The 20,618-nt window shown below is 38.4% G+C and overlaps 2 protein-coding genes across 5 annotated transcripts in view; one reads left to right on the top strand and one right to left on the bottom strand.

Moving 5' to 3' along the window:
* CCDC148 (coiled-coil domain containing 148) overlaps window positions 1-7,572 on the bottom strand; it is a 189,833-nt gene extending 182,261 nt beyond the window's left edge. The window contains exon 1 of one of the 2 annotated variants that reach the window (XM_058192293.1): window positions 7,499-7,572. The gene's annotated coding sequence lies outside the window, so the exon portion shown is untranslated. Of the gene's footprint in view, window positions 1-6,860; window positions 6,886-7,498 lie in introns of those variants that run through there. The other variant, XM_058192303.1, reaches the window with a different exon arrangement.
* The window catches only part of PKP4 (plakophilin 4), a 150,602-nt gene continuing 137,069 nt past the window's right edge, over window positions 7,086-20,618 (top strand). The window contains exon 1 of one of the 3 annotated variants that reach the window (XM_058192235.1): window positions 7,086-7,267. The gene's annotated coding sequence lies outside the window, so the exon portion shown is untranslated. Of the gene's footprint in view, window positions 7,407-20,618 lie in introns of all 3 variants that reach the window. The other 2 variants (XM_058192245.1, XM_058192282.1) reach the window with 2 other exon arrangements.

Below are 20,618 nucleotides of genomic sequence, written 5' to 3'. Positions count from 1 at the left end.
AGTTTTAACCCTATTTTGCGACTTTTTATTATTTTTGCAAAACTTGTTAAGTAAATCACGGCAGTCATTAACTTAATCATGTGATCATTAAGAGAATCTGGCTTCCTCTATTGTCTTTGCTTGTTGGAAGCTGGCTGGGAAGGTTACAAATGGTGATCATATGATCACATGACTCCAGGACATGCAACTGTCCAGGTGTCTAGAGTCCTTCCATGCTGCAGTTGCGATTGCATAATATCTTGGTGATTATGAAGACATGCAATGGTATATTATCTTCTGAAATGGTCATCTTGGGGATTTTAGATAACTATCGTCCAATCACTAACCTCACTTACTTAGATATGGTTATTCAGAAAGCAGTGTAAACCAATGTCAAGAACTTAGAATAAGCACGTGATTTGTGCCCTTCTCAAATAGAGCTCATATCTGGATACAGGACAGAGACTGCATTGATGGTTCTCTTGGATGATTGACACCAGGACTCAGTTGAGGAAAGGGCTTCCTTCGTGCTTCTGTTTGTTAAGCTCTTCAAGGCAGGCAAACTCAAGAAACAAGAACTGCTTGGACTTCTGCAAAGGTCTTGATTCCTAATATAATGTAAACTTTCCTAATGTAATGTAAACAATCTTAAAAACCTGCAAAGGAATTCTTCACCTTAACTTATTCTTAAATACAGTAATTAAGTCTCTTTTTTATGTTTTCCCCTTCTCCTGGACTCAAAAATCTTTACTAAATTTATATGCTACCCATCTTGTTATCGAAAGCAATTCTGGGTGATTTACAATACAATTAAAGTATCAATATAAAAACAATTTAAAATTACAAAAGTTAAGAACAGACTAAAAACTAGGGGCTGGAGTGACGCGGAGGTGGTGCCTTCTCTGTCACTGCACCAACCACCTCTATTCCTATGCCCCATAGTCCTTTTTCCAGGATCTGTGAGACAGCCCATAAATTAGACCTTTTAAGCAGCTTTCAATACCCTGAATTAAGGTATCTTAAGGCACCAAATTGAGGGGTTGGAGATTGGAATCATTGCTTTACACCTTCCATTGTTTCAGTCTATTTCAATCCTGGCTTTGGCAATGTGGGGTGCTGCAGGGCTTGGTTCTCTTTCTCTTGTTTTTTAGCAGCTACACAAAACAGAACAGAATGAGCAGAGAGCTAGTTTGGTCTAGTGGTTAGAGCACTAGGCTAGAAACCAGGAAAATTGAGTTCTATTAAGCACAGAAGCTGGCTGGGTGACTTTGGGCCAGTCACTTGTTTTCAGCCCCCTTCATCTCACAGGGTTATTGTTGTGGGGAAAACAGGAAGAGGAAAAAGTATCAAGTATGTTCGCAGTTATAGTTATTATTATTTTTTAAATAATAAAGGCAGGATTTTTTAAAAAAATTTATAGCAAAAAATGCTGGGAGATTTTGGAGAGTGATATCAGACCACTGATGATATCCAACTTTATACCACCATTGCAGGTTGTGGAGGAAAATACTGTTGATGTCCTGACCTGATGTCTGGAGGCTGCAAGAGCCAGGATGGGTAAAAACAGACCAAAGTGGAACCCAGGTTAGACAGAATTGTTGTTTGTACATTGAATTTTTCCGATGACACTAGCATCATCTCCACATGGACAAAAGAGCATTTGGGGATTTTTCTGGACTCATGACTCCTGCCTGAATAGCAGGTAGCAGCCATGGCTAGAAGGCCTTTGCTGCTGTGTGAATTATAACATCACCGTATAGGAGGAACTAGGCTCCAATAACATATGCCCTCATTGCTACTACACTGGAATACTACACCACACTTTACATAGGGGCTGATCCTTAAAAAGACTGTGTGCCATCAAGTAGTTTTGATTCCTCGTGACCGCATAGCTAGATTTTCTCCCATGGTTTATTCTTAACCTGTTCTTTCAAGTGTCCCAGCCATGCAGATATCACCAATGTAACTGAGTCTATCCACCTTGCTTTTGATCATCCTCTTCTTCTCTTTCCCTCCACCTTTTCTACCACTGGAAACTTTTCCAGACAGCTGAATCTGCAAAATGTGTTGAAAGTAGGATAATTTGAGCCTACTCATTTGTGCCTCAAGAGACAAGTCTGGATTCATTTGTTCAAGGATTCCTTAGTTTGTTTTCTTGACTGACCATATTCTCGAATCTTCTCCAACATCAAAGTTCAAAGGCATCAATACTCTTCCTATCTTTCTTCTTTAAAGTCTAACTTTCACTGCCATAGAGTATCACAGGGTTTTGTAGGTATAATCAGATCAGGTCATTTGAATATCTTCTCCAAGATCTTCATGGCTGCTTTGCAAAGTCCTAGTCTGTAGCATATTTCTGAGTAGCTACTCAGTAAATGCAACTTGTCCAGAATGCAGCAGCTATATACTCAGTGGCTCTCACAGCTGGAAATATATAACATTGATTCTGCAGGCCCTGCATTGTTTGCCAATTACTTTCTAGGTACAATTTAAGGTGCTTGTATTGATTTATAGAGGTTTTCATAGCTTGGCATTGGGTAGCTGCAGGACTGCCTATTGTAGCTGGAATCAATCTGACCCACTTCTGATCTTGTACTTCCAAAAGGTGAGAATGGCTGAAGTTAGAGGATTTTACTTTTCTGTGGCAACACAGAATTCCCAATAGAGGTCAGGTCAGCATTATAATAATATAATATAACAACAGAGTTGGAAGGGACCTTGGAGGCCTTCTAGTCCAACCCACCCTACACCATCTCAGTCAGATGGTTATCCAACATTTTCTTAAAATTTCCAGTGTTGGAGCATTCACAACTTCTGCAGGCAAGTCGTTCCACTTATTAATTGTTCTAACTGTCAGGAAATTTCTCCTTAGTTCTAAGTTGCTTCTTTCTTTGATCAGTTTCCACCCATTGCTTCTTGTTCTACCCTCAGGTGCTTTGGAGAACAGCCCAACTCCTCTTCTTTGTGGCAGACCGAGATATTGGAACACTGCTATCATGTCTCCCTAGTCCTTCTTTTCATTAAACTAGACATACCCAGTTCCTGCAACTTCTTCATATGTTTTAGCCTCCAGTCCCTAATCATCTTTGTTGCTCTTCTCTGCACTCTTTCTAGAGTCTCAACATCTTTTACATCGTGACCAAAACTGGATGCAATATTCCAAGTGTGGCCTTACCAAGGCATTATAAAGTGGCACTAACACTTCACGTGATCTTGATTCTATCCTCTGTTTATGCAGCCCAGAACTGTGTTGGCTTTTTAACAGCTGCTGCACACTGCTGGCTCATATCTAAATGGTTATCCACTAGGACTCCAAGATCCCTCTCACAGGTACTACTATTGAGCAAGGTACCACATATATGGTACCTGTGCATTTTGTTTTTTTTTGCCTAAATGCAGAACCTTACTTTTTTCACTGTTGAATTTCATTTTGTTAGATAGCGCCCAATGTTCAAGTCTGTCAAGATCTTTCTGTAATTTGAGCCTATCTTCTGGAGTGTTGGCTATTCCTGCAAATTTGATGAGTTCCCCATCTATCCCCTCGTCCAAGTCATTGATGAAAATGTTGAAGAGTACTGGGCCTAAAACAGAGCCTTGGGGTACTCCATGTGGATGTAGTTCCATTGAGGACTACACGTTGAGTGCGGTTGGTCAGCCAGTTACGAATCCATCTGGTGGTGGTGCTGTCTAACCCACATTTTTCTACTTTATCTAGTAGTAGGTTATGGTCTACTTTATCAAATGCTTTACTGAAGTCCAAGTAAATTATATCGACAGCATTCCTCTGGTCTACTAATTTTGTCATTTTGTCAAAGAATGCAATAAGATTAGTCTGGCATGATCTGTTTTTGACAAACCCATGTTGGCTTTTGGTTATTACTTTGTTTGCTTCTAGGTGTTCGGTGATTCGTTGCTTGATTATCTTTTCCAGAATCTTCCCCGGTATTGAGGTCAGGCTGATAGGTCTGTAGTTTCCTGGATCTGTTTTTTTCCCCTTTTTTTGAAGATGGGAACTACATCAGCTCTTTTCCAGTCCTCTGGCAGCTCCCCTGTGCTCCAGGATCTTTGAAAGATATAGTTCAGTGGTTCTGAGATCTCGTCTGCCAGTTCCTTCAGAACCTTGGGGTGTAATCCATCCGGTCCTGGTGATTTGAACTCGTCTAGGGTAGACAGGTGTTCACTTACCATTTTCTTCCCTATTTTAACTTGTGTTTCTAATCTGTTTTTTAGAATTTTTTATTGGCCAAGTGTGATTGGACACACAAGGAATTTGTCTTGGTGCATATGCTCTCAGTGTACATAAAAGAAAAGATACGTTCATCAAGGTACAACATTTACAACACAATTGATGATCAATATATCAATATAAATCATAAGGATTGCCAGCAACAAGTTATAGTCATACAGTCATAAGTGGAAAGAGATTGGTGATGGGAACTATGAAACGATTAATAGTAGTGCAGATTCAGTAAATAGTCTGACAGTGTTGAGGGAATTATTTGTTTAGCAGAGTGATGGCCTTCGGGAAAAAACTGTTCTTGTGTCTAGTTGTTCTGGTGTGCAGTGCTCTATAGCGTCGTTTTGAGGGTAGGAGTTGAAACAGTTTATGTCCAGGATGCGAGGGATCTGCAAATATTTTCACGGCCCTCTTCTTGATTCGTGCAGTATACAGGTCCTCAATGGAAGGCAAGTTGGTAGCAATTATTTTTTCTGCAGTTCTAATTATCCTCTGAAGTCTGTGTTTTTCTTGTTGGGTTGCAGAACCGAACCAGACAGTTATAGAGGTGCAAATGACAGACTCAATAATTCCTCTGTAGAATTGGATCAGCAGCTCCTTGGGCAGTTTGAGCTTACTGAGTTGGCGCAGAAAGAACATTCTTTGTTGTCCTTTTTTAATGATGTTTTTGATATTAGCTGTCCATTTGAGATCTTGCGATATGATAGAACCCAGAAATTTGAAGGTTTCTACTGTTGATACTGTGTTGTCAAGTATTGTGAGAGGTGGAAGTATGGAAGGGTTTTTCCTAAAGTCTACCACCATTTCTACGGTTTTGAGTGTGTTCAGTTCCAGATTGTTTTGGTTGCACCACAAGGCTAGTCGTTCGACCTCTCGTCTATATGCGGATTCGTCATTGTCTCGAATGAGACCAATCACTGTTGTGTCATCTGCGAACTTCAGTAGCTTAACAGATGGATCATTGGAGATGCAGTCATTGGTATACAGAGAGAAGAGAAGTGGGGAGAGCACACAGCCTTGGGGGGCCCCTGTGCTAATTGTACAGGTATTTGATGTGATCTTTTTGTGGGGCTGTTTTTGATAGGTTGGATTGTTTTTTCTTTTTGTGTAAAGACAGATGCAAAAAATGAGTTAAGTAGATCTGCTTTCTCCCTGTTGCTTGTCATCTTCTTGCTAGCATTCTTCTTGTTGATCTTCAGGAAGATTTCAAAAATAGATTTATTTGAAAGGGCATTTCGTATTTTCATTTAAGAACCATGCAACCTTTTATTTCCTTGTTTTCACATTCATTATTGATTTTATTTTGGGGCTTTTATCTTTTGATCACACTATGGATGTTTTTACATTTTTAGTGCATGGAAGCTGACAAGAATCATATTGCAGTGGCGTATAAGTAAAATAAAAAATTACTATGTGCAAGGGAAAGGTAGAAATGCCAAGTCTACTTTTTGCTATAATCACAGGGTTTCCTCATTCTTACTCATTTTTACACAAGCAGCCTCCTGTTGTTTTAATGGTCTGTTGTTGTTTTAAATCTTGTGAAAGTTTACTGATTTGAGAATGGATATAACTATAATGTATGTAAAACAGTTGCAAATTCACATATTCAGAAACATTTAAAATCTTGCTTCATAATTGTCCTATCACATACTAATATTCTAAGCTGAAGATCTCTTATTAGCAAGCACCCTGTGAAATACTGTTCCAATATCTTAGATGACCTGTTAAGTAACCACATATGCAATTATCCTCCACACATACAGTATAACTGTTACATACAGCTGCCCACTTAATAATTAGCTTTTCGCAATAATTGCAATATAGTTAGAACTAAAAGATTCAATATGTTCAAAATCTGCACTTGAGAGTTGATTCATTTGCAACAGAATGCCTCAGGAATATGTTTTTTAAGAATCAGTACCCAGAAATTAAAAGAAAATAAGAATGAATGATTTATTGCATCCATATACATTTACCCTGCATGTAAACGTGTATTCAAAATGACATCTATTCACAGCAACAATAATTAAATTAATTTCAATATATATTAAAAGGTTCAGCTGTAAGATGGCAAAACTGTCTTATTAGGATACTGCCAACTAAGAATAAAAAGTGATGAAGTTGTTGTGGTAAACATTCATTATACATTTCTGTTGAAAAGCAGTGGTAAAAATTTTTAGCAATTAAGGGAAACCCCGAAAACTAAGTTTAGTGCCCCATGATAAAGCCATTTTCGCCACCACCCCTATAACAATTAGGAAGGAATGTGTCTTAGGCTTAAAAAAACATTTCTGGAAGCTAGAATGTTATATGTATGAGCAAACAAGAGAGAGAGAGAGAAAGAAAACACTGCAATTCCACTGGCGTTATTTGCTAAAGAGCAAATCTCATTAAAACTAGTGGGGTTTACTTAGGGCACAGATGCGCTAAAATCAAGTTTCTCTCTCCTATAGGATCCTCCCCCTTCCTATACCATATAGCCATTTTGCCTGTACCTCCCATTCCATCTCCATCTCCATCCACACATTAGCCCTTCCCGGTGTCCCTCGCACACACGTACAAAACAACACACACCGACCTGCCCCCGCCCCCAAGAAAAAACGCAAATACCCCGCCTCGCCTGAAGGAACTGCAGCTCCCCTACCCCTCGGCCGGTCTCTTCGCAGCATCGGTAACCTTAGTAACCGCAGCTGCGGCAGCCATTGGCCAGTTTAACAGGAGGACGCGTCCAATGGGGATCCGAGCTGCGGCCCGCTCCGCCAATCTGAGCGAGGCATAGGGCAGGGCGCCTTGTTGACGTCTGACGAGGGGAAGCGGGAGGCGGGGGGGGGGGGTTGCGAGGGGCGGGAAGAAGCGGGAGGAGAGCCTGTGAGGGAGGAGGAGGAGGAGGAGGAAGAAGAAGAAGAATTTGTGCTGCTCGGCTGTGGCACGTTAGTCTGCCTACCATGGACACCCCGGGGTAGGGCCCTTCCCGGCGGGGCGGCCGCGGCCCCTCCGCGCCCACGAAGACCCAGCGCCGGCGGGGGAGGGGCTCCTGGCTCAATCAAGGCGGTGAGTGACCCTTCCCGGCTTCTCTCTCTTTCCCCGAGTCTGGAGAGAGAGCCGATAGCTCCGCACCGGAGAGGCTGCGGTGGGCGAAGAGCAGCGGGGGGCTTGGAGGGAACGGCCTGCCGGAGATCCCGCTGAGGAGGTGGGAATGTGCTTTTTTTTTTTTTTCGGTTCTTTTTTTTTGATTCTGCCTCCCACCGTCCGGTCCCCGCCGCTCTTTTTCCTTGCTTTTACCTGCCCCTCCACTTCCTCCTGCTTGGATGGATTAGCTGCTTCCTCCTCTCGCCTCCTGCTAACTTTTCCTTCCCGTCTTGCTCTGCCTCTCTCGGGTCTCTGTCGCCCCCCACTTTTAAAAGAAACTTGTCCAACTCCCAATAATCGTGCCTCCTTCTAATGAAGCACGTTACTTCTTCCCCCCCCCCTTTAGTCACTACCTTCCCTTGCTCGCCTGCGCATTACTTATCTGTTTCAGTCCCTTCTCTTGCGGTTGCCTTTTTAGTTTTGGGGTCTCCCCCCCCCTTTTTTTTTTTTTTAATCTTCCTTCATAACAGTAGTGCTCGGTATCTTTTTCCTTCTGTGTTAAAATGATAAATCTGCTTTACGCTCTAAATATTTGTCTTCTTCTCCCTCTTTCTGTAAAGGGGCTCCACCTAAATACGCTCCCCCCCCCTTTTTTTTAAATCAACTTCCTTTATTGCAGATTTCCCAATCTTTATTCCTTGTCTCCTTTGCCCTTGCATATGCCTGTGTTAAATAAAATATTGTACCTTTCTCCTAGCTTTTACTTAGCCATTTTACTTAGCCATTTTTTTACCTTTGCGCTTTAATGCTGTTCCTCAGAATCATCCAAAGCTGCCTCCTTAAAAACTCTACATTTTTATATAGTATTGTTTATATAGTATTATTTATCTCTTCTAAAGCTTCCTGTCCCTTCTCTTTAAGCGAGGTTTACCTAATGCCCTTCACCCAGTGAACAGTATCTTAAATGCATTGCTCCCCCTTTTAGCTTTGTCCTTGAATTCAAATGAACAGCTTATGATTTCTGTGAAAATGGTCACTCTTTAGCTTATAAATGTTGCATTTTGTTAGTTTACTCTCAGTTGGTTTTTTTTCCATTTCTTAAACCTCCCATGTTACTACATAAAAACCCTTTCAGTTTTTCCCTGGCTATTTGCATGTCACTTAAATGCTTTTACAAGCTCTGCTTCTTCCTTCATCTCTGTCTTCTCCCAGGTTGCCACTGTAGAAATTTTCTGCTGCTTTAGTCTTTTTCTTTCTTAAAGGGGCTTATTCCAGTCGTCTTGAGTCCCTATTAGCGAGTTTCCCCCCCTTTTTTTGGCCCTCTGATTCCTTCTCTCTTAACCTGCTGAGCCTCTCCTCACTCAACCTTGCCCAGTCTTGTATTTTCTCTCATTTGCTTGCAACCCGGTTGGGGCAGCAAATCCACGGAGACCTTTTAGCATGTCTTCTCTTAGTAGACCTCAACTACTGTCCCTCTGCAGTTGCCCTGTAGGGAGAAGACAAAAAGAACAACCTAGCTCTGGCTAAATATTTGAGGACTGTAACACATCTGTGTGTGTGTGTGTGTGTGTATGGAAGCTGGTGATGCTTTGGATAGATTAAGAGGCAGGTGTGTGCCTGTGAGGTTTATTGGTAGAGGAGGGGGAGACTCTTGTTTGTTCCTGGAGCTTTCAGATAGGACAGGAATGTGAGGAATGCCTTGAAAGCCAGCTGCAATAGATCGGTTCCTCTTGTCCAAGCTTTCAAAGGTCACCGGACCATCTATCTAGCAGCCAGCATCTCTGCCTGACTACTGCAGAGAATGTGTGGGAGCACTGTCTGTACTACATGCATTACGTAGGATCAGGTTAGATTCTAGTGACAATGCTCTACTACTTGAAGACTAGTTTTGAAGGCAAAAATGATTGCTGTGTGGCCTATCCCCCTTAGCAAGGGTGCAGTTTGCTTAACCCCTCCCTTTCAAACGTATTTATGCCTAGTTTTATTCTAACATAATCCAGGTTAGTGCTGTAGCATTCTTTTACATGTTTCGAAGCAGAGCTTTGGAAACTTAGGTGCTGGGAAAACTGTGAGAGATTCAGAGAGAGTGGATGGAGGGGAAACATTAAATCTGCATTGTGCTAAGGAATGTTTTATGGCTTTTTTTATATTAAGTGCCGTTGTCAGAAAATTAATCTTTTAGTATCTTTGTGGAATGCTTACAGAGCATTAGAACCTCTTCTTATTAATACAAAGCTGCAAGTACCCCCACCTCTTGTAATACCTATCAGATTAACCAATAGAGAAGCTGTGTTTTCCTAATGATGGGCCAGAGAGAACTGTCTGGTACAGCTAAATTACTGGGCGTGTCAATTACCATTTGAAATCACATTGAAGAGCAGTGGGACATAACAATTGCCAAGATATCTTTTTCCCAGGTTTGCATCTAATAACTCTATGGATTATGGCTGTTCATTTATTTGAGCTGCCAACACCAGTTAATTTGAAATTGGGGGTGGGGGGTGCTTGGGTCCATATCTTACATTGGAGGAGATAAAAACATGTTGAAAAGTTTGAAGCAGAATAGTTTAGCTGTAGGTAAGGGGGAATCATCTACGTGTCTGGACATGGTCTAAAAGTAGACTTTTTCTGTTTGTCTTTAAAAAAAGCCTGGCAGATGAAAGGAAATAATTACAATGCTTCAGTAATGAAGGAACTACAGCAGTAGCTGCCAGAGCAAGTCCTAGAGCATATCATATAGGCTGCTGTTCTGACATGTTTGGGGCAGTTTTTATAAATAGGTGAATTGGCTATTACATTTAATTAAAAGGTATCTACTCAGAAAAGTTAGACAGGATGTTCTGCATCTCAGCAGGTATTGCAGTAATTTTGATGAAGTGATTATATTTTCAAGCTTTAAAAGGTTTGCAGTGTCACATACTAAATAGCACTTATGGATAACTACTTTTTATTGAAAATAAATGTTGCAAAATATTTAGAGGGTACATCTGCTTTGCTCAATACATATGGATAATGGGAATAGAGCATTGTGTTTTGTTAATGATATATTCTGGATTCTTCTTTCACATGTAAGGTTTTATAATTGATACGTTTGTCTTCTGAGAAAGGATCACAAGTGCCAGCACATTTAAATGGATGTTTATAATAGTTATATAGAATTAGTAAAGGGAAGGAAAAGATTTGGCAAATAGTATGTTCTTCCTGTCTGCTAAAGACTAAGCATTACTAAAATGAGATAAAATATATTTTTTTAAAAAGAATTTAGAACCTTGAAGCTTTTTCAACTGCAGTGATTACTAAGATCTTTAAGTACCCAAATATTTTTATAAATTATAAAAATGTTGCATCTATATGTTGTCATTTCTTAGCTCAAGGTGGCATATGTAGCAGTCTGCTCTAATATAACCCCAGGAACAAGAGTACTTAAACTGAATGATTGCAATTTAACATGTGCAATCAGATGAAATATGCTCTATAACTGGGAAATTAGCTGAGGGTAGAAGCGTATTTAACATAGTACTAAGTCATTGTACTGCACTGTTAAATGTATGTATCGCCCTCCCCTTTCCCAGATGATTTGATTTTTTCCCTTTAACCATCCTCTGGTAAGGTTACAGCAATTATGGAACCTGCAAAGGTCAGATAAATCTCTGTATATTTTGTAACATCTCAAACCTCCATATACACATTAGTTACCCCAACCAGTTTATTTTGGCATTAAGGTTGTTGCATCGAGCCTTCTTCCTTTTTTCCTCCTTAGATCCTTGTGACTCAAAGGCAGTCTTGGATTCTTTTTGTAGGATCATTAATAAAGTTCCTAAGTACAGAAGATATTTAATTTGAAATTGCTCTCTTTATTTAAATATTGCATTTAAAGTAATATTTGTGAATTCCTATTCATATGATATATGAAATAGAATTTCCCCCAGAATGCTTGAGGAAAATGATCTGAAAATAAGATTTGTATTGTATGAACAATCAAATAAGAATGTCTCTGTACTGAAAGGTAAAATATATGCTTGAGAAATAGTTACAGTAATCTGTAATATAGCAAACTATTTTTTTAATCCTTGGGAATAATATCATCATAGTAGATATAATACTAAAAGCTTAATAATCCAAACAGATTCTCAGTCAGTTTTTATCATTCATCACAAGGTATTTTTTTATGTACCTCTAAAATTAAAAAAAGAAAAATCTACCAAGACGTTGATTGTAGTTCAATTACCTATTCACTTATATGTCAGGAGAGGCTATCCAGTTGGGATTGGAGAGCATTACATTGCTCTTGCTTCTCTTTTTTTTAAAGAGTTGTATCATTTATGTCTTTTTGTCAGGCTGTTATAACTAGTCTGAAGAGTGAAAGCTAAAATGTGTGCAGTTGCCACTGAATTCAATGGAAAATTGATATAGGATGAGAAATGACAGAAATAGAGAGAAAGGGGGAGGATTAAATGGAATGGGAAAAGGCCATTTAAGAAGAGAAGAGAATAGGAGAGATTAGTCTATGTATGGACTGGTAGTTAGATGCTATAATGAGAATTATGGAATGGGGAGAAAGGAGGCATCTAAGACATTTATGGTTAGGCTAATTGGAAATGCAAAGTAGCTGAGGGGAAGAATGCAGAGATCTATAAATAAATTTTGTATCTAGATTTCGATTTGAATGTTTACATTTAAGAATTTTCAAGGCACCTCAAAGTCAATACACAAAAGTAATACAATAATAATCTATTGACATGGGCTGCAATAATTAACTGCAATAATAATAGCAACATTTCCTGTTCAGAGGATTACCCTAGTTTAGATACTCTTAGTGACAGTTTGAAGTTTTTGATATGTTTAATTTGATTACGAGCGAATAGAGTATGGTGAAGTAAAAAATATTACAAGATCAAATCAGGGCATATGGAATTCTAAGGTGATGCAAAAAAAGGAAGGAAGAAAGGAATGGAATGGAATAAGAAAAATCTTCAGATTGATTCATGGACATTTGACTGAAGGACTGACCAGGCCAAACCCAGTTTAGCTTTTGAGCCTAGCCAGGTGCTGCCACCTACTGAAATTATAGAGGAAACCTGGGAGTATCTTTGGAGTAATAAGGAGTTCCATCATCAGAAAATTGTAGAATCGGTATTGCTAAAAAAATGGACACTGACTTGGATTTCAAAATGCAAAATTATATACAGATATATGAATTTATATATTCTTTATTGAATAAAAAAATAAAAGAATAATCAGTGATAGTCTGTACAACAAAAGTACAGTATATAGATATTTCAAGGAGTAAGATGAAGTAAAACATTTTAATCATAAAATTTAAAATTAATTAAATGTATAGAAATAAGTTAATTATTCCATCTTAAGAAATAAAAGTAGGTGCAGATAGTTTCATAAAGGAAAAATAAAAATGAAATCAGAAATAAAGAGGATAGAAAAGTCAGTAAAAACTTTTCCAATACTGATCCAAAGGTTTCTTAATAAATCATTATATTTTTATTTATTTGCTCTGAATCAGTTTCTAGTAGGGAAAAAACCCTAAGGTTTCAATTCAAACTTTGTTTTTAAAATGTTTTAAATAAATGCTTGTATTTTTTTTTCAGGGCTTTTAAGATTTTTTTTATTTGACCACTGCATATTATAAAATATTCATTTTGTATAATAGTACTTCAAACATTTTCATTTTATTTGTTTATTTTGTAGGATCATTAATAAAGTTCCTAAGTACAGAAGATATTTAATTTGAAATTGCTCTCTTTATTTAAATATTGCATTTAAAGTAATACTTGTGAATTCCTATTCATATGATATATGAATAGAATTTCCCCCAGAATGCTTGAGGAAAATGATCTGAAAATAAGATTTGTATTGTATGAACAATCAAATAAGAATGTCTCTGTACTGAAAGGTAAAATATATGCTTGAGAAATAGTTACAGTAATCTGTAATATAGCAAACTATTTTTTTAATCCTTGGGAATAATATCATCATAGTAGATATAATACTAAAAGCTTAATAATCCAAACAGATTCTCAGTCAGTTTTTATCATTCATCACAAGGTATTTTTTTATGTACCTCTAAAATTAAAAAAAGAAAAATCTACCAAGATGTTGATTGTAGTTCAATTACCTATTCACTTATATGTCAGGAGAGGCTATCCAGTTGGGATTGGAGAGCGTTACATTGCTCTTGCTTCTCTTTTTTTTAAAGAGTTGTATCATTTATGTCTTTTTGTCAGGCTGTTATAACTAGTCTGAAGAGTGAAAGCTAAAATGTGTGCAGTTGCCACTGAATTCAATGGAAAATTGATATAGGATGAGAAATGACAGAAATAGAGAGAAAGGGGGAGGATTAAATGGAATGGGAAAAGGCCATTTAAGAAGAGAAGAGAATAGGAGAGATTAGTCTATGTATGGACTGGTAGTTAGATGCTATAATGAGAATTATGGAATGGGGAGAAAGGAGGCATCTAAGACATTTATGGTTAGGCTAATTGGAAATGCAAAGTAGCTGAGGGGAAGAATGCAGAGATCTATAAATAAATTTTGTATCTAGATTTCGATTTGAATGTTTACATTTAAGAGTTTTCAAGGCACCTCAAAGTCAATACACAAAAGTAATACAATAATAATCTATTGACATGGGCTGCAATAATTAACTGCAATAATAATGGCAACATTTCCTGTTCAGAGGATTACCCTAGTTTAGATACTCTTAGTGACAGTTTGAAGTTTTTGATATGTTTAATTTGATTACGAGCGAATAGAGTATGGTGAAGTAAAAAATATTACAAGAACAAATCAGGGCATATGGAATTCTAAGGTGATGCAAAAAAAGAAAGAAAGAAAGGAATGGAATGGAATAAGAAAAATCTTCAGATTGATTCATGGACATTTGACTGAAGGACTGACCAGGCCAAACCCAGTTTAGCTTTTGAGCCTAGCCAGGTGCTGCCACCTACTGAAATTATAGAGGAAACCTGGGAGTATCTTTGGAGTAATAAGGAGTTCCATCATCAGAAAATTGTAGAATCGGTATTGCTAAAAAAATGGACACTGACTTGGATTTCAAAATGCAAAATTATATACAGGTATATGAATTTATATATTCTTTATTGAATAAAAAAATAAAAGAATAATCAGTGATAGTCTGTACAACAAAAGTACAGTATATAGATATTTCAAGGACTAAGATGAAGTAAAACATTTTAATCATAAAATTTAAAATTAATTAAATGTATAGAAATAAGTTAATTATGCCATCTTAAGAAATAAAAGTAGGTGCAGATAGTTTCATAAAGGAAAAATAAAAATGAAATCAGAAATAAAGAGGATAGAAAAGTCAGTAAAAACTTTTCCAATACTGATCCAAAGGTTTCTTAATAAATCATTATATTTTTATTTATTTGCTCTGAATCAGTTTCTAGTAGGAAAAAAACCCTAAGGTTTCAATTCAAACTTTGTTTTTAAAATGTTTTAAATAAATGCTTGTATTTTTTTTTCAGGGCTTTTAAGATTTTTTTTATTTGACCACTACATATTATAAAATATTCATTTTGTATAATAGTACTTCAAACATTTTCATTTTATTTGTTTATTTTGTTAATTGTATAATTAATTGAATTATGCACCATTAGTAAAATATTTTGTTTCTATTTTATCTTAGATTATAGCATGGGGTAAATTTTATTGTGATTTTCCATAAGTCTTCCCAACTGATGGGAAAATAAACTAAAACCAAAGGGGGAACAATAAAGACAAAAGAGGGGAATAAGGAATTTGTATAATGTTTAAATAAAAGTAATTCAATTCTTGAGCTTATTAAGCATAGATCATAAAACAACATATTACACCATCTTCTCATTTTAGAATATAAAAATATTCAAAAATGTATATCAAACATTTATTTTCAATCTATACTTTAATATCAATAGTATACATTTTTTCCCATCTATATAAAATAATTCTCTTTGCAAAACCCCAAACTTGAAAGATCCAGAGAGTTCTTCACAGAATGTGAAATTCCAAATTATTTATTTGAAGAATTTATATGACTATCAATCTCATATTGTAACCTCCCAGTTCAACTCTATTCTAGACATATGTTTGGGGGAAGAACCAGGTCTTCACTGTCTTCTGGAAGGCTCAAAGTAGAGGCACATTGGATCTGATTCAAGGTGCTGGTTGCTACCGTGTTTCCCTGAAAATACAACCTACCCTGAAAACGAGACCTAGCCTGATTTTAACACCTGCGCCTACCCCACCCCAAAAATAAGCCCTGCCCACATCTGGCTGTATGAGGTGGGGCAAGGTGCAGGTGTAAAAATCAAGCTAGGGCAGGGCTGGGGGGATAGAGGTGCCCCATGCATCCCGTACCCACTTACTATGCTGCACTGGTGGAGGCTCATTGTGCCGGTGGAACCCCTCACAGCAGAAGGCTGTGAGGCTTGTAGCGCTGGAGGAGCTGCTCGCAGAACTTTTCCCGTGGATGGAGAAATGACTCAAAGCTTCATTTCAAACCATCTCCTTTGCAAGCAGACAAAGCTTTGTCTCCATTTGGGCGAAAATTGTTTGGGAAGCTACCACCGGCCCCTCCCTCTCCTTCCCACTGTCTGCTTGCCCACAGCCTCAATCAGGGCCAAGCTCTCGGCATACCCTGGCCTCCACCTGTCTTGCCAAGAGGGCAAAGAGCCCCAAAAGGCACTGTGGCCAACAAGTGTCCCAGCAGAAGCTGGGCCAGCAGGCAGGGCGAATGGAGGCCAAGAGCTTGGCCTGTTGCAGCTGAGGGCAAGCAGACAGTGAGACGTAGAGGGCAGGGCCAGCAGTAGCTATCCTCCTACTCCAAAATCCCACTAGATGACAATATTTCAGGGAAGGGACCTATAGCATAGGCCCATCCTATCTAAGCTAGTAGGATGGGCAGATATGCTCAGGAAGAGGCAGCCCCACAAATAACCTGTCCCTGTCCCATACAGGACTTTAAAGATGATAACCAGCACTTTGAATTACAACTGGAAGCCAGTGCAACTTTCACAATAGCTGTGTAATACAGATGAACTATGGGTGCTCAGAACTACATGTACAGTTTGGACCTTTTACAGCTCCCAGATGGTCTTCAAGATGGCCCCATGTAGAGTGCCTTGCGGTAATCTGATTGGGAAGTGGCTATCCATATTTTCTTAATTTGTTTTCCAAAATTGCATATTCTTATTCTTCTACTTTTTATTCATATTACCCATGCTAACCTTTGCATTATTTTTTTAATTTTATGCAAAAGTGAATTGTGTATTTATATTTCATATTTCTTAACCATTTATCTGCTCTGAATTGTTGGTTTTCCTTGAAATAGAGTAATTTATTAGACTTCTTAGTGTTATATTTAAAAAAGTTGGGAGGCTATGAAATACAGAGAAAGGTACAGCTAATGAAGAATGTAATGGAATAAAGATAACAATTGTACATAAATTCTATAACAATAAACTTTTGTAGATGTAGACCTCTTTTAAGTTAATTTGAATGGTGCTCTTTGTACTAAAGGACTGCAGTGAACTTGACCGTGCTAAATTCCTAATTTTTTTTTAAATTGGAGGGATTGCATTTTTTGACAGAAGGTTGTGTGTATGTTGCTATTTATTGCTCTGTTTATAATGTACAATGCAGAAAAAGGTCTAGCTGATGAAATATAACTTTTGTATAATATCTAACAGTACATGCAATATATACAGGAAGTTGCAGATTACAAATTTCTCACTTGGGAAAAACTCCTAGTTACAAACAGGCTGCCTGCAGTACTCAAAATGGCACATGACTGACTGACATTAAGGTCCAAATGAAAATGGTGGATGCCCAACTGGCAATGAGATCTGTCTCAAAATGGTGCACGCCATTTCCCCAACAAAACCAAAGAACTGCTGAAGTTACGCAATGCCTCCATAAGCGTCCCAAAGTAGTGTATGTTTTTAAAATATATTGCATAGCTTGTTTTTGGTGGTTCCTAAAAGTATTGTTCAGTTTCAGCAGCTCCTCTGCTTAAGGAATGAGACAAGGATCCACCATTTTGAGTAGCGTCATGTTCCCAGTTTTCTCTGGTTACATAGTGAGACAGACATTTGACTTAAGGACAGACTTAGCAACAGAACTGATTCTTAGCCTATTTACATTCTAAACTAAATTTACATGAACTAACCTAAGGAAACTAACTAAACTAAAGATCAACACATTTTTTTAATGGTATTGTGTAGTTCAATAATCATTCAGGTTATCAACAGTCTTACTATTTTACTTGTGATTTTAAATAGTTTAAAATACAGTAAGTTAACTGTATTAACTTCTTGATGTTGCATTTTTTTTTTAGCATTGTTCTTAATTGTGGGTCATGAAAAATGAAGCTACTATGACTTGAGGCACAAGTTCTCTGATTTCAGCAGGGATGATTGTTCAGAACACTTGACAGTTACAAGATAGGAGGTTTGCTGTTGATGGAATATGTAACCAGTGTTTCTGAAGAACTAGATTCAAGAAAATGAGCAAACCAAATAGGTAACTAAGTCAGCATGAGGGTCTAAGAGTTTTTGTAATATTTAAAATAGATGGTTCTCCAAAAAAACAGGTGCTTGTCAAGGCCAGGAGAACAGTGTTTTTAATGGAAGGCACTCTTGCATTTCCCAATGGGAGGCAATGTCTATGATAATGGGGCTAGCAAATTACACAGTTCCCTTTGCTGTCTCCCACAGAAACCTATAGGTTACTAGAGCAGCAACCAGAACTTTCTCCTTATGTAACGGTGGTATGCAGGCTAAAGTTTTATGTTTCTCATAGTTAACTGTGCATACATCTGAAATTCTGGGGTGGAAGGGCAGGTTATTTTCCCTTCATTACCATTCGTTATTAATTTATCTTCTATTTAATTCCTGATAGCCAATACTATATAAGGGAATTGCCACCACACATTTGTGGTTACTGCTATTTGACCACCATTACATGTGATCGAGGTAAAAGAGCTGGAGCTATCATTGGTGGTTCCCATTACTTTACTGTAGAGTAAGAAGAGAAAAGGGTAACAGCAAAGATTGTGGCAAGTGCTCTTTTTTCAGCTCAGAAAAGAAGTGAAACGCCCAATAAAACTGAAGCCAGCCGTGCATAATTTGAAGCCTGTATGCTGTGAAATGCATAGCAGTATGAAGGAGACTGATCAGAATCATAGTGGTTAAAGTAAAACATAGGCAGTACTCTAAAAGTCAATCCTGAAGAGGAGGTGGTGGTGATAGAGGCAGGAATCTCAAGGTATGATGTATAATGGGCAGGAGAGAAGTGACCAGGTGAAGGAGAGACATATTTTCTCTATATTGTATAGTAAATTTGAGCCATTTGCAGTTTGGGCTGTCACTGTGACATTGTAACCCAGCAGTGGCAGTTTTTGAAATGTAGTCTAGGAAGAGTTTTAGCTAATTTCATTTATTAGCTTGAACTAATCAATCAATTTCCATTTAGCGAATGTTCAGGCATCTAATAGAAATTCATTTATTCTGTATTTACTTATTTTAAAAGCTAGCTGCTGCTTTACTTGAAAGAGGTCTGAAGTAGTGAACAAAATGAATACTTTGTAAAACAATAACTATTGACTGTCAAACCACTATTACTTGGTCATTCCAGATGGGCGTGAACAGCCATCAAAAAGACTGTAGAATATACATGACAGACTCATAGGCCTGTATGGTGAACCTATGGCACGTGTGCCACAGGTGGTACGTGGAGCCATTTCTGCAGGCACACGAGCCATGACCCTAGATTAGCTCCACCACTCATGCAGGTGTGCCTCCCGCCGCCAGCTGTTTTTCAGGTCTCTGCCGCGCATGCGGGAGATGCACATGCATGCTCATGCCGCCCCTCCCAGGAGTCTCCACACAGCCGTTTTGGATGCCAGGTAAGTACAGGGCTCGCGCGGAGGCTCTAGGAGGGCGAAAAACGGGCCTACCAGAAGTCTGTAAATGGGCCGTTTCCGGCCTCTGGAGGGTCTCTGGATGGATGGGGGAGGCTGTTTTCGCCCTCCCCGGACTCCAGGAAAACCTCCAAAGCCTGGGGAGGGTGAAAAATGGGCCTAATAGGCCTACCGGAAGTCTGGAGGCTTCAGGGAAGCCTGCTAGGTCCAAAATGGGGAGCTGTGGGGGGGTGTTGTGTGCGCATACGGGGGGGGGGTTCATGCACAGGGCATGGAGCATGCAGGGGGCATTGCATTATGGGTGTGGGCACACACGGACATGACCACCCTGCGCTCCCCTGCAAAAAGGTTTGTCATCACTGTCATAGATTTAATTTGTCTATTTCCTCTAGTCCCAGCCTACCTCCCTTTTTTTCAGTTTGAATAGGACAAGAGTTACAGATGTGTTCTAGAGTAAGACAATCAAAGCTGCTTTTAACTTAATTGTAATCCAGCATGTGGCAACACCTATCTGATTTACCTGAGATTGAAAAGCTAAGCAGAACTTAAAAATCTCCAGGAAATATCAAGGCCAGAATGGGAAGTTTAATTTAAAAAAAAACATTCTGGAAAAAGAGGATGGACACCCCCCACAAACAACAACCCCCTGCCCCCCCCAGGGAGAGAGAGATCTTTGAATGCCCAGGAATTGAACTCTAGTATGCTATAAATATACAGTTGTATGAGGAGAGTGGAAACCTTTATGGCAAGGAAAAACTAACCTTCCCCAACTCAGCACTTGTCTAATTAGGCTTTGTAACAGCTTTCACTGCACATCTAATGTCATTTGGTTAGGGGATGTAAAGTAGTATCTTAGTTAGTAACTGGAGATGCAGAAAGGAACGTTTGAAAGGATGTTTTTAAGACAATGAGATCACAAGTCATATTTTGCTCTGAAAACCAGAATCTTGACTTGAATCAGAAAAAAACACTCTCCAGTGCCATTTAATTAGCATCAAACTTGTTCTGCTTGTCCATCAGCTTTGTACCATGGCTACTTACGACTGGGTAGTCAGATGAAATAATGAAATGCGCTCCATGTTTCTTTATTTGGCTATATAAGGAATAACCTTGAAGTATTTTGAACCAGTTGGATTTTTCTGAAGTTGACAAAAGTACTGTGTATAGATTTAGAAAATAGATTAGGGTTTTTCTTCTTTTAATCATTGTTTGTTTAATAGGTGTTTGCAAAAGTTGCTTTATTTGTTCTGGAGCAGATATATAGTCTAGTTTAATGTTATAGTAGGGTTATGTCTGTTTTAATTATACAGCAAATTAAAAAAAAAATTCAGCCAGCAGCAAAGTTAGATTTAAAGTAGAACTACATATTTCTTTCAAAACATAGTCAAACGTCAT

The sequence above is a fragment of the Ahaetulla prasina genome, chromosome 1 (genome assembly GCF_028640845.1).
Source record: "Ahaetulla prasina isolate Xishuangbanna chromosome 1, ASM2864084v1, whole genome shotgun sequence".
NCBI classification, from domain to species: domain Eukaryota; kingdom Metazoa; phylum Chordata; class Lepidosauria; order Squamata; family Colubridae; genus Ahaetulla; species Ahaetulla prasina.
Note: the sequence above shows the minus strand (reverse complement) of the source record. Positions and strands in the feature narration are given on the sequence as shown.